General features: G+C 40.8%; 1 non-coding gene across 1 annotated transcript; it reads right to left on the reverse strand.

Annotated features, from left to right (window-relative positions):
- Positions 1-6,913: 6,913 nt before the first annotated feature.
- On the reverse strand, positions 6,914-7,020 carry LOC148295965 (small nucleolar RNA R71). Its single transcript, XR_015834919.1, has one exon. It is a non-coding gene; the product is annotated as a small nucleolar RNA R71 (small nucleolar RNA).
- Positions 7,021-14,697: the final 7,677 nt, after the last annotated feature.

Genomic DNA, 14,697 nt, shown 5'->3' on the forward strand with positions numbered 1-14,697 from the left:
GAAAAGGAGCAAAAGCAATTGGCAATCAGATATGGAGGGAGCCTTTGAACGTGGAAAGCAATTCAATTCTGAATTCTACAGATTGAGAGCAGATTTTGGAGAGTTTTTTGGAGCTTGGAGAAAGCCAAGGTGCAGCCAAGAAAAGTGGAGAAGAAGACTTCCACCATTGATGATCTTGAAGCTTTCATCATTTTCTGAAAATCTGTAAACTCTTTCTAATTTCATTTTGAATTTGTATTTGAAATAAGTATGAGCAACTAAACTCTATAGCTAGGGCTTAGGTTGAAGCCCTAAACATGATTACCTTATTGTTTTGATACTTGAGTGTATGAATTTCTAGATATTGTTGATGAATTCCAATTCACCAAATTAATCTATCCTTGATGTGTGTTTTTCCTTGGTTGGTCATCTTTGAAAGCATGCTTCTTGAGATTGTTGGGATTATGTGTATCTTCATGTTATCCTAAGCAATAAATGGATGAAGTAAGAATCATCCATGTGAATTGGTTTCTTGAATACCTAATGTAAACACCATGCTATTAGGATTCTTGTGATGTTCATATTCTCTTTGAACTTAATGGGTTCTCCTTGTAATTGAATCAAAGTACGAACCATACCTAGGTTCGGTTATGGGGAGGGTACAAGTATTGTAGCACGAACCATGCACTTTACGTATATTAGAGAGAATCAATGCGTCTTGAGCCACGACCCATGGCCTTGATTGCGAACATTTTCATCAACACGTTTAGAGTTCATCACTTGAGTATTCATGAACTTGGGTAGAATTGTTTAGGGTGGATTCCGAAACCCTAGTGTTTGTTACTTTTTAATTCCACTCTTTGATATTTCATCTCTGCCTTTCTCATTTAAATTCAAAGTCCATTTACTTTCATGCAATAGAAATAGGTCACTTGAAACAAATCAAAACCCCCCCAATGTGTGTGTGAGTTGTGTGTTTGATACGTGGTGTGTCTTTGATACTGAATTTTATTTGTTTCCGTAATTGTTTTGGACTTTTGGTCCGCGTTGTGTTCTTGCATTTTCTGTTCTGAATCCAACCGTATAAAGAACGTGAATTTTCGACGTACGGTTGGAAAGTTATAGACAAAACACTGGACAGAGGTCGAAACTGAAAAACAGAGAAACGAATCTGCCCAAAAACGACCGGTCGTTACTGTTCACGACCGGTCGCTCATCACACGTTTATTGAAATTTCGACTTTGCCGAAAAACGACCGGTCGTCACTGTTCACGTCACTGTTCACTGTTCACAGCACTGTTCACAGGTGATAAACAGGTGACAAAATGGCGATAGAAAATGCTGTTTGTGTTTTTCTTTAGTTTTCTTGTGTTGTTTCATTTCTTTTGCACTTTACTTATTTTTAGTTTCCATTTTGCATTTGCGTATTTGTGGTGTGTCAATTAAGTGTTCTTTACGTACTCAAATTAGAACTTATAGGGAGCCGACAAGTTCTTCGTGGGATCGACCCCGTACTTACATAATCTATACTTCATTAGATTCGTGCACTTGCGGGTATTTTTAATTGGTTGTTTGCACATTAATTTGTGTCCTTTTAGGAATGCAACATCCACCTGCACCGGCTCCTGCCTCTGCCTCTGCCTCTGTAGCCACATCAGGTACCCAAGGTTATGTTTTGCATAGTTCCTCAAAGAAACACACATGGGTCATTGACACCGGAGCCACTGATCACATGACCTTTGATCCGGGACAAATTATTTCTCATACACCGCCTTCTCAATCGGTGGTGTCTAATGCCAATGGTACCCCCTCCCCGGTGATTGGGGAGGGTTCCCTCTCTCTCTCTGACTCCCTCACTTTGGATTCTGTGTTGATTGTTCCATCCTTACATCATAATCTCTTGTCTGTTGCCCAAATTACTACGGCTTTGAATTGCACTGTAACCTTTTGGCCTACTCATTGTGTTTTTCAGGACATTCTCAGCAGCAAGACGATTGGTTGTGGTACTAGGAGGGGCAAACTCTATTATTTGGACCTGGCATCTGACAGTGAAGCCAGCCTCAGTCAAGCTTATAAAATTGGGGGGACGAGTGTTGAGAAGAAAACTTCCGAAGTATGGTTATGGCATCGCCGTCTTGGACATGCTTCGTTTGGATATTTACAGAAGCTATTTCCTTCATTATTTTCAGATTTAGAGAGTTCTAGTTTTAAGTGTGACATTTGTGAACTGGCCAAGAGCCATCGTGTTCCCTTTCCCTTAAGTTCCAATAAAAGTTTATTTCCTTTTTCCCTTGTTCATTCTGATGTTTGGGGCCCTTCTAAAATTACCACTCCCGGGGGAGCTAGATGGTTTGTCACGTTCATTGATGATTGCACACGCATGACCTGGGTTTCCCTTCTCAAAACTAAAGGGGAAGTCAGTTCCAAGTTTCAACAGTTTTATCACATGGTGGAGACACAATTTCATACCCGAATTCAGGTTCTTCGGTCTGACAATGGCGGGGAATTTCTCAACCATGATCTTAATGAGTTCTTCCAAGCTCACGGTATCATCCATCAACGCTCATGCCCGTCCACTCCTCAACAGAATGGTGTGGCTGAACGAAAGAATCGACACTTACTGGAAGTAGTTCGTGCATCCCTCTTTGGCGCAAATATGCCTCGGTCTTTTTGGGGCGAAGCCGTCCTCTCTGCGGCTTACCTTATCAATCGGATTCCCTCTAGTATCCTCCAATTCCGAACCCCCCTTCAAACACTCCAACACCATAGCCAAATACCTCCCATCCAAAACCTGGAACCCCGCATATTTGGTTGTGTGGTCTTTGTCCACTTACATGATCACCAACGCGGCAAATTAGATCCCCGTGCCGACAAGTGTGTGTTCATTGGGTATGCACCTCATCAGAAAGGTTACCGGTGTTATCATCCGCCGAGTCAGAAAGTATATACTTCCATGGATGTTGCGTTCTGGGAACAGGAGAGCTATTTTTTGGATGCCCAGGAGGATCCTTCTCACATTTCTGAATTTTTTACTCCAGCCTTTTTTCCAGATTCGTTCCAGACTCAGAACGACCGGTCGTCGATCTATAGCGACCGGTCGCCCGACGAAAACGACCGGTCGCCAGATGAAAACGATCGGTCGCAAACGACTCTGCCTGAAAGCGACCGGTCGCCAGATGAAAACGACCGGTCGCCCACGACTCTGCCTGAAAGCGACCGGTCCCATTCTTCTCACGACCGGTCGCCCCGCACGTCACAACGCACGATCCCGACTCTGCCTGAAAACGACCGGTCGCCTGACCCTCACGACCGGTCGCTCCCCCCGTTTTTTGCTGAAATTGTTCCGCTTCAGTCCGATCCCAGCCATCACACTCAGGAGGAGAGAATTGAAGAGCTTATGCCTACTCCGAAAAATTCTTCAGCTCCAGTACCACACCAATCATCTGCTGAGGACGTCATTCAGGTAACTTCTCTACCTGAAACTGATAACATTAATGAAATAACTGATTGTATTTCAGAAGGCGCAGAGCCTACATATCAGATTCCAAAAAGGAAGAATCGTGGTAAACCCCCAGTACACTACGAAGCAGATATTAATGCAAAGGGGAAATATCCCATCAACAATTATGTATCTCTCACCAGATTATTTGAGTCACGGGTACACTTTGTGAAGCAGTTAGCCGAAATACCTATTCCTAATAGTGTAACTGAAGCACTAGAAGATCAAAAATGGAAAGAAGCCATGAATGAAGAAATGCGAGCTCTCCAGAAGAATGGCACATGGGAACTTGTGCCATTACCTCATGGAAATAAGACAGTGGGATGCAGATGGATCTATACTGTGAAACTCAAGGCAGATGGATCTGTTGAAAGATATAAAGCTAGATTGGTGGCAAAGGGATACACACAGAGATATGGGATAGACTACCAAGAAACCTTTGCCCCAGTAGCCAAGATCAAAACTATTAGAATCCTCCTGTCTCTAGCAGCAAATCTCGATTGGCCATTACATCAGTTTGATGTAAAGAATGCATTCTTACATGGAGACCTAGAAGAAGAAGTATATATGGACTTACCACTGTTCGGTTCATTTTTACACATGATTTTTCATGTTATTCACCCACTATTTTGAGTTAGTTCTTGACATTTTATAGCTTTTTACTTCTTTTTTGTGTTTTAATAGGTTTTACCTTGGTTTGTATGAAAATGAGCTAAAAGTGCATTATTTGATATAAATTCTGTTTTTGTTCATTTTCGTAGGTCAACTTCGTGGCCTTGGATCAGCATGTTCCGGTCCTTGGATGAGGTGATGATCTTCATAAGACTTGTTCCAATGGATGTTAACTACAACATATCCAAATTTGAGCTCCATTGGACAAGTATTGCCTATCCAACCAATCCAGCATGTTACCACAGCTCTGGAAATCCGGATTTGGCCAGCTTTTACCTCCTTTGTGTCATCTTAATTTCTTGTTACCATAACTCTTGGTAACAAGGAATTACCTTTGCAAATGAGATATTTTCTGAAGCTTTTGGCATCTTTGTGAAGTCAAGGCTTCATCATGGCAAAGGGGACAAGGGCAAAGGCTTTAACTAAAGTATGAGTTTTATATTATATTTGTGAGCTGGAAATTGATGGGCAATGGAAAGTTAATTGCAATCTGAAGTGGGAGAGGTTTTGAACGTGGGTAGCCAGGCTATTCAATGATTCTACACCATTGAGAGCAGATTTTTGGAGAGCTTGGAGCTAGGAGAAAGCCAAGGTGCAGCCAAGAAAAGTGGAGAAGAAGACTTCCACCATTGATGATCTTGAAGCTTTCATCATTTTCTGAAAATCTGTAAACTCTTTCTAATTTCATTTTGAGTTTGTATTTGAAATAAGTATGAGCAACTAAACTCCATAGCTAGGGCTTAGGTTGAAGCCCTAAACATGATTACCTTTTTGTTTTGATGCTTGAGTGTATGAATTTCTAGATATTGTTGATGAATTCCAATTCACCAAATTAATCTATCCTTGATGTATGTTCTTCTTTGATTGATCACCTTTGAAAGCATGCTTCTTGAGATTGTTGGGATTATGTGTATCCTCATGTTATCCTAAGCAATAAATGGATGAAGTAAGAATCATCCATGTGAATTGGTTTCTTGAATACCTAATGTAAACACCATGCTATTAGGATTCTTGTGATGTTCATATTCTCTTTGAACTTAATGGGTTCTCCTTGTAATTGAATCGAAGTACGAACCATACCTAGGTTCGGTTATGAGGAGGGCACAAGTATTGTAGCACGAACCATGCACTTTACGTATATTAGAGAGAATCAATGCGTCTTGAGCCACGACCCATGGTCTTGATTGCGAACATCTTCATCAACACGTTTAGAGTTCATTACTTGAGTATTCATGAACTTGGGTAGAATTGTTTAGGGTGGATTCCGAAACCCTAGTGTTTGTTACATTTTGATTTCACATCTTGATAATTCATCTCCGCCATTCTCATTTAATTTAAAAGTCCATTTACTTTCATGCAATAGAAATAGGTTACTTCAAACAAATCAAACCCCCCCCCCCAATGTGTGTGTGAGTTGCGTGTTTGACACGTTACGTGTCTTTGTTACTAAATTCTATTTGTTTCCGTAATTGTTTTGGACTTTTGGTCCACGTGGTGTTCTTCCATTTTCTGTGCTGAATTCAACCGTATAAAGAACGTGAATTTTGGACGTACGGTTGGAAAGTTATAGGCAAAACACTGGATAGAGGTTGAAACTGGAAAAACAGAGAAAACGACTCTGCCCAAGAACGACCGGTCGCCAGTGTCTCACGACCGGTCGCTCAGCACACAATTCTGAAGTTTCGACTCTGTACTAAAACGACCGGTCGCTTTTACCTCACGACCGGTCGCCAGACAAAAAAACGACCGGTCGCTCTTAACAAACGACCGGTCGCTGGTCACTGTTCACAGCACAATTCTTTTTTTTGTTTTGTTTTGTTTGTTTCTTTTATATTTCTTTTTAGTTTCAAATTTTCATTTGTGCATTGTGGTGTGTTAGTTAAGTGTTCTTTTTGTACTCGAATTAGAACTTATAGACAACCGACAAGTTCTTCGTGGGATCGACCCCGTACTTATACAATCTATACTTCGATAGATTCGTGCACTTGCGGGTATTTTTAATTGGTTGTTTGCACATTAATTTGTGTCCTTTTAGGAATGCAACAATTTTTGGCGCCGTTGCCGGGGAACTGGCACGGTTGCTTATATGTTTTGTTTGAGTATATTTAGAGTACTTAATTTTATTTTCATTTTTTTTCTTTGTTTGTCATTTCATTTTATTTGAGTTTGTTTTTGTTTTCTTCTTATTGCAGGAACATTTTGCTTATGTCCCTTCTGAATTTGGATATTTCATTAGATAGCACTGTAGAAGATATCCAAGCTCAAGCTTTGAGAGAAAGGAACATCCAACTAGCTGTGTCTACTCCATTGCCTTTTTCACTCTCGCCATTTTCATCATCACCAAGCTCACCAAAAGTCGAGTCACCTCCACCTTCACCAATGGCGGCAGCAGCTGCAAATGCGGAACTTACTATGCAAGAATACTCTTCACCGCCAACAACTGGACAACCATCTTGCATAGTATATCCCGCAAGCACTTTGGAAAACTTTGAGTTGAGATCGGGCATGATACACATATTGCCTAAGTTCTTGGGAAATCCTGGAGAAAATCCTAATGCACATATCCTAGACTTTGAGGAAGTGTGTTCCACAATAAAGATTGAAGGCATGAGTAGTGATGAGATAAGAATGAGACTTTTCTCATTTAGTTTGAAGGATACAGCAAAGGAATGGCTTCACTATCTACCTCCAAATTCCATCACAACATGGACGGATCTTGCTACAAAGTTCTTGCAACATTTTTTCCCAGCACAAAGGACAAATGAACTCCGAAGTCAGATTACAGGAATTCTGCAAAGGCCGGGAGAAAGCTTCCAGGATTATTGGGACCGTTTCAAGAAGCTTCTAATCACTTGTCCGCATCATAACATACAAGCTTGGCTTCTAATGCAACACTTCTATGAAGGACTTTTTGAAGCGGACCAAAATAATGTGAATGCAGCTGCAGGAGGAACTATAATGACCAAGACTCCAACAGAATTGCGAGCAATATTTGATCTTGTTGCTGCAAATGCTCGCCAATATAATTCAAGGCAAAGACCAGTCAGAAAAGGGGAATCCTATGATGTAAGTACCCTTTCTAGTATGGAAGCTCAGATTGCAAACCTAACCAACATGGTGAAGAAATTGGCACCGGGATCATCCAAGGTTTGTGCATTTTGCTCCACAATTGGTCATGACACTGAGGATTGTCCCTTGGCACATGAGGAAGCAAATGCAGTGGGCTCATTTCAAAGAAATCAGTGGCCTAAGAATGATCCTTTCTCACAAACATACAATCCGGGGTGGAGAAATCATCCAAATTTCAGGTGGAGTGACAATTCGAATGTTCAACAAGGGCCAACTCAACCACCTCAAGGGCCAACTCACCCACCTCAAGGTCAACAACATACTCGGCCACCTCATGGTCAAATGCACTACTACAATCCACCACAACCACCACCTCAACCACAATCTACAGGAAAATCTTTGGAAGAACTTGTTGCTTCCATGGCTAGAAACACAGATAGTTTCATCACTGAGACAAAAAGCTACATGCAGAGGAATGACACCCACATGCAGAAAACGGATAAGGCCATTGCCAATCTAGAAAATCAAGTGGGACAAATTGCTCAAGCTTTGAGTCAAAGGGAACCTGGTATGATGCCTAGCCAACCAGAGATTAATCCAACTGGGCGTGAGCATGTTCAAGCAGTTACCTTGAGAACTGGTAAGGTAATTGGTGAAATTGATGGTTCTAAAGATTTAATTCACAATGTTGATGACATGCAGGTTGAACAAGTGGCTGAGCCTAAAGAAAAGGATGAAAGCAACAAAGAGAGAGATAAGCAAGCAGCTTCTTCATCCGAGTGGATCCCAAAGCATGAACTTGCAAGAAGGGCAAGAAAGGAGAAGGTAAGTCGTGAACCTACTGACGAAGAAATCTTACGTGCTCCTTTTCCTCACAGGCTTATGAGTTCCAAAAAAATTCAACAAGCCAAGGAAATATTGGAAACCTTCAGAAAAGTGCAAGTCAATATTCCTCTCTTGGATGCAATCAAGCAAATTCCGAGTTATGCAAAGTTTTTGAAGGACCTTTGTACCACCAAGAGGAGATTCCAAGATCATGAAACGGTTGCACTAACGGAAAAAGCTTCTGCTGTTTTGCAAAGGAAGCTCCCTCCCAAATTGAAAGATCCAGGAAGTTTTACAATTCCTTGCATAATTGGAGATAAATTGTTTGACAAAGCTTTACTTGATTTAGGTGCTTCAATTAATCTGATGCCTTATTCTGTTTTTGAAGCCCTTAACTTAGGTGATCTTAAACCAACTTCTGTTAGCATTCAATTGGCGGACCGATCAGTGAGATATCCAAGAGGAATTTTGGAAGATGTACTTGTGAAAGTAAATGATCTCATCTTACCAGCTGACTTTTTGGTGCTAGAGATGGAAGAAGCTCCTATTCCGGGTGCGGATCTTCCATTGATTCTTGGCCGCCCTTTCATGGCCACTGCAGATACTGTGATCAATGTTCGACAAGGAACATTGACAATGACAGTTCAAGGGGAAACAATAAAGTTCAAAGTTTATGATGCCTTTAAACTCCCCAATGATGAACATGAATGTTTTCGTATTGAATCATTGTGTCATATTGTGCAAAATACATTTAATAGTACTCATGGTACAGATTCATTAGAAAAGGTGTTGACACAAAATCCTCAAGTTGCTGAAATTGTTGATAATGAGTTACTTGAGGCTGTGAAATTCCTTGATGCATGTCCAGCCATACCACGTAAGTACACTCCAAATTTTATACCTTTGCCAGTCAATACTGAAAAGCTTGTTCCTTCTCTTGACAGGGCACCCGAGTTAGAGCTCAAACCATTGCCATCCCACTTGAAGTATGTTTATTTAGGTAAAACAGAGACATTGCCCGTGATTATTGCTAGCAATCTCAATGTGGAAAATGAACAGAAGTTGATGCAAGTGTTAAGAGAACACAAGGGAGCAATTGGTTGGAGTATTGCGGACATCAAGGGAATAAGCCCAACAAGATGCATGCATAGAATTTTACTGGAAATTGATTCCAAACCCACAAAGGATGCTCAACGCAGGTTAAACCCAATCATGACAGAGGTAGTCCGAAAAGAAATTCTGAAGCTATTGGATGTGGGTATAATTTATCCTATTTCCGATAGCAAGTGGGTAAGCCCGGTCCAAGTGGTTCCTAAAAAGTCAGGAATAACTGTTGTAAGAAATGAGGGAAATGAACTTATTCCTTCTCGTGTCAAAACGGGATGGCGTGTTTGTATTGATTATAGAAAATTAAATACCGCCACCCGAAAAGATCATTTTCCATTACCATTTATTGACCAAATGCTTGAACGTCTTGCAGGTCACAGTTACTACTGCTTCTTGGATGGCTATTCAGGATACAATCAAATTGCCATCGCTCCTGAAGACCAACACAAGACGACATTCACATGTCCTTATGGTACCTTCGCCTACCGGCGTATGCCATTTGGATTGTGTAATGCCCCGGCCACCTTCCAACGATGCATGATGAGTATTTTCTCCGATATGGTAGAAAAATTTATTGAAGTATTCATGGATGATTTTAGTGTGTTTGGTCATTCATTTGATTCATGCCTTAACAACTTGTCTTTAGTTTTGCAAAGATGCCGGGAATGCAACTTAATTCTCAATTGGGAAAAGTGTCATTTCATGGTACAACAGGGAATCGTTTTAGGTCATGTGATTTCCAGTCAAGGCATTGAGGTTGACAGAGCCAAAGTAGATGTGATAAGCGGGTTGTCACCTCCCACATCAGTGAAAGAGATCCGATCCTTCTTAGGACATGCCGGGTTCTATAGAAGATTCATAAAAGATTTTTCTAAGATCTCTCGACCATTGTGTAGCTTGCTTGCCAAAGATGCAAATTTTGATCTTAATGATGAATGTTTGGCAGCTTTTCAAAGGCTCAAAACTCTTCTCACAACTGCACCTATCATTATGCCTCCAAATTGGAATTTACCTTTTGAATTAATGTGTGATGCATCTGATTTTGCAGTTGGAGCTGTATTAGGACAAAGAGTTGAGAAGAGATTGCATGCAATATATTATGCAAGCCGTACCCTTAATGATGCTCAGTTGAACTATTCAACTACTGAGAAAGAGCTGTTAGCTGTAATTTTTGCTTTAGAGAAATTTCGTTCGTACTTGATAGGCTCTAAAGTAATTGTTTTCACTGATCATGCAGCTTTGAAATATCTCTTGGCAAAGAAGGAAGCAAAACCAAGATTGATACGATGGGTTTTGTTGCTCCAAGAGTTTGATATTGAAATCAGAGATAAGAAGGGATCGGAGAATGTGGTAGCTGACCACCTTAGCCGATTGATCACTAACTCCAATACCGAAGAAGACACTCTTCCTCTTCGTGAATCCTTTCCTGATGAGCAACTTTTTGCATTACAAATTTCTGACCCATGGTATGCTGACATTATCAACTTTCTCGCTACAGGAAATATACCAAGGGATTTGTCAAGAGGTCAAAAGGACAAATTGCTGAAAACCACCAAGTCCTATGTGTGGGATGACCCATATTTGTGGAAGTATTGTTCGGACTCCGTGATTAGGCGATGTGTTCCCGAGACCGAATCTCAGTCCATACTCACATTCTGTCATTCGAACGCATGTGGTGGCCACTTTGGAGCCAAGAAGACAGCTTTAAAAGTTTTGCAAAGTGGATTCTATTGGCCAAGCTTGTTCAAAGATGCATCACAATTCTGTCTATCTTGTGATAGGTGTCAACGAATGGGTAACATTTCATCTCGAAATCAAATGCCTTTAAACCCAATTCTAATTGTTGAAATATTTGATGTTTGGGGAATAGATTTCATGGGTCCATTTCCTTCATCTTTTGGAAATCTATTTATTCTACTTGCAGTTGATTATGTTTCAAAATGGGTGGAAGCAATTCCAACCAAGACTAATGATGCGAAAGTTGTTCTTAGCTTTCTTCGAGCCAATATCTTTTGTAGGTTTGGAACACCGAGGGCCATCATTAGTGATGGGGGATCCCATTTTTGCAACCGATCATTTGAGACCCTACTCAAGAAGTATGGCATAACTCACAAGGTGTCCACCCCCTATCACCCTCAGACTAGTGGACAAGTGGAGATTTCTAACAGAGAGGTGAAGCATATATTAGAGAAGACTGTTGGTCCTACTCGAAAGGATTGGTCTTTGCGCCTTAACGATGCTCTCTGGGCCTACCGAACTGCTTACAAAACTCCAATCGGTATGTCTCCATTTCGCTTAATCTTTGGTAAACCTTGTCATCTACCTGTTGAGCTTGAACACAGGGCCCTTTGGGCAATTAAGAAGTACAACTTCGACATGAAGGAAGCAGGAGATATCAGAAGGTTACAACTGAGCGAACTGGATGAGCTTCGCAATGATGCTTATGAGAACGCAAAAATTTACAAAGAAAAAACAAAGGCGTTTCATGATAAGCATATCATTAGAAGGTCGTTTGAAGTAGGGCAAAGAGTATTACTCTTTAACTCTAGGTTCAAACTCTTTCCAGGTAAGCTTCGTTCCCACTGGACTGGCCCATTTGTTGTTACTAATGTCTTTTCCTATGGTGCAGTTGAAATCCGACCAATAGGCATAGGAAAGGAATTCAAAGTTAATGGGCATAGGTTGAAAATCTACCACGAAAATACTTTGCATCAAGAAGATGAAGTGCTTCACTTCATTGATATACATTCGGGGATGCAAAACTGAGTTGGGAAGGTAAGTCCTTAATAAAGTTTTCAACCCAAAAAAAAAAAAAAAAAAAAAAAAAAAAAAAAAAAAAAAAAAGAGAGAGAACGACCGGTCGTACATGCCTCGCGACCGGTCGCTCGTTTGGTTTTTCAGAAAAAATTGAATCTGCTTCGAAACGACCGGTCGCTTTTCACTCGCGACCGGTCGCTCGTTGTTTTTCTTAAAAAATTGAATCTGCTTCTAAACGACCGGTCGCTTTTCACTCGCGACCGGTCGCTCGTTGTTTTTCTTAAAAAATTGAATCTGCTTCTAAACGACCGGTCGCTTTTCACTCGCGACCGGTCGCTCGTCGTTTTGCTTAAATTTGAATCTGCTTCAAAGCGACCGGTCGCTTTTCACTCGCGACCGGTCGCTCGTCGAATTTTTTTTTAAAGAACCGTCTTTTTCTTTCCTTTCTCTCTTCTCTCTCCTCACTTCCTCTTCTTCCCAGCGACAGACCCACCCCCCCCTTCGACTTCTCTCTTCTCCCTCCCTCTACCTCCCTCACAACCCACCCTAATCCTAACCCAAATCACACTTTTCTCACTTAATTTTTCGAGTAGAATCCGTTTTTGGCATCTATTCCTTGAAATTTCAAGTGTTTTCTTCAATTTGAGGTGATTTTCAGTTAGGGTTACTGTAGCACCAAGGTAATTTTCGAATTTTTCTTGGTGTTTTCTCTTTGATTTTCTTACTCTAATGCATTCCTATAGTTGTTTTGTTTCTAATTTGTTGTTTCTCTTGTTTTTGTTTTGGGTTTGGCTTGTGTTTATCATTTGGTGTGATTTTCCTCAATTGGGTATGTTTTTCTCACTCTCTTATTTGATTATTGTTGTTGTTATTTGTGTTTATTATTGGAATTTTGTCATTTTGGTTGAATGTTGGGAATGTTGTTTACATTTTGGAATTTTGGCTTAATTGTGCATTATGATTAATATTGTGGCATTGTGGTATTTTACATTGTGATTAAATTGTTGACTCGTTCGAATTGGTGTATATTTGTATTGTGGCAAATTTTGGCTATGTGCATGCATTTTGGTTTTGATATTGGTATAATTGTGGCGTATTGCATGTTTGGGAACTGTGGCATGAATTTTGTTGTTGATTTGTTTTGTGCATATTGTTTTTTTTTTCTCCTTAGATGTCTAGAGCTAGACAGGGTACCAGAGGGGGTGCATCTTCTTCACGAAGTGCACCTCAACCGGAAGAGGCAATGCTCACTGCCACTGTGGTTACTGAGCGTAACTTAGATCTTAGTCCCTCCATCCAAACCGCTGGACTTATTCAAGTCCGGCACCTTATTAGGGACCGAAACCTCCTACCCTTAGCTCACATCTATGCAAAATATAATGAATCAATTGTGCGTGAGTTTTATGCCGCTTTCCCTAGGGAAGAACTTAGACGTAATGCAGAGGTGCCCCTTAAGGTTCGGGGCAAAAATATTGTACTATCCACCTCCATTATCTCTGAGGTTCTTCAAATAAGTGACAGAGAGAATACTGTTAATTGGAGACAATTTTTGGGTGAGGATTTTGACATGCAAAGGGCAGCTGAAACACTTTTTTATGCTGACCCTGCTGCCTTTGCATCTCAAACTAAAAAGACTGTCCTCATTCAGGGTAAGTTGACACCCTACTTTGCCATCCTGTGGAGCTTTGTGCGCCACAACATTTATCCATCCGGCCAACGGTCGGAAATTCCATCAGTAGGGGTCAAGCTCCTGCAAATTTTGCATGAGGGAACTTTTATCCTACCAGTTGTTGACATCATTTTTGAGCGCCTGAAGGCTTGTGCACGTAAGAAAAGCATAATTTATTATCCTTGCCTTGTTAGCATGATTTGTGACCGCTCAGGTGTTCGGGCTCGCCCCACTGATATATATGTTGAGCCCATGGGTCCCATTTCGGACACTTCTGTGTCCAAGAGTATCTCTCAGAGGCGCCATGCACATGCACCTGCACCCGCACCTGCTCCAGTGCCGCCTCATATGCCACCACCACCACACGGGCCGGCCTCATTCCAGCCATTCCCGCCTGCTCCCACTGTCGACACTTCTGCTTGGGAGCCCTCTCTCCAAGCCATTTGGGACTTGCAGATGCTCCAGTATCAGCAGATGCAACATATGAGCACTTCCATTGACGCCATTTGGACGCACCTCCAGATGCCAGGTCATCCCGGGACCTCTGCACATGTTGATGGTGATGATGTTGATGGTGATGATGATGATGAGACTGATGATGATCAGTAGTACTTTGAGCTTTGTACCCTTTTGAACTTTTAATTTATTTTGTTTTTGGGTTTTATTTTGAGACGGTTATTAGTTTGTTTGTTTCAACTTTTACTGTTAGTTCAACTTTTAATTGTTTACTATTTCTTTTATTTTGTGATTATCCATCCCAATTTTTCTATATGGCATTGTTTAGTATTAAATCTCCATCATTTATAAACATTGTTTCATATAAGTTTGGGAAGTAGGTTGTTTATGTTTATGCACTCAGAATTTTGGCTCAAATGCTTATTTCATTCCAAAACATGTGATTCTACACACAAATTTATAAATTAAAAAAAAAAAAAAAAAAAAAAAAAAAAAAAAAAAAAACAATAAATTTATGAATCACTTGTTTCTTTTGCATTTTGAGCTAGCTGAGGCTTCTGCTAATTGCCTCTGTCTGTTCTTGCTTGTAGAATCTGCAGCAGCTCTACATGATCTTCGTTCCTTTTCTGCAGCATCTCTACATGCTGGTTGGCGCTGTAGAGCC

This window comes from Prunus avium, chromosome 3, assembly GCF_965620075.1.
Source record: "Prunus avium chromosome 3, drPruAviu1.hap1.1, whole genome shotgun sequence".
Classification (NCBI taxonomy): domain Eukaryota; kingdom Viridiplantae; phylum Streptophyta; class Magnoliopsida; order Rosales; family Rosaceae; genus Prunus; species Prunus avium.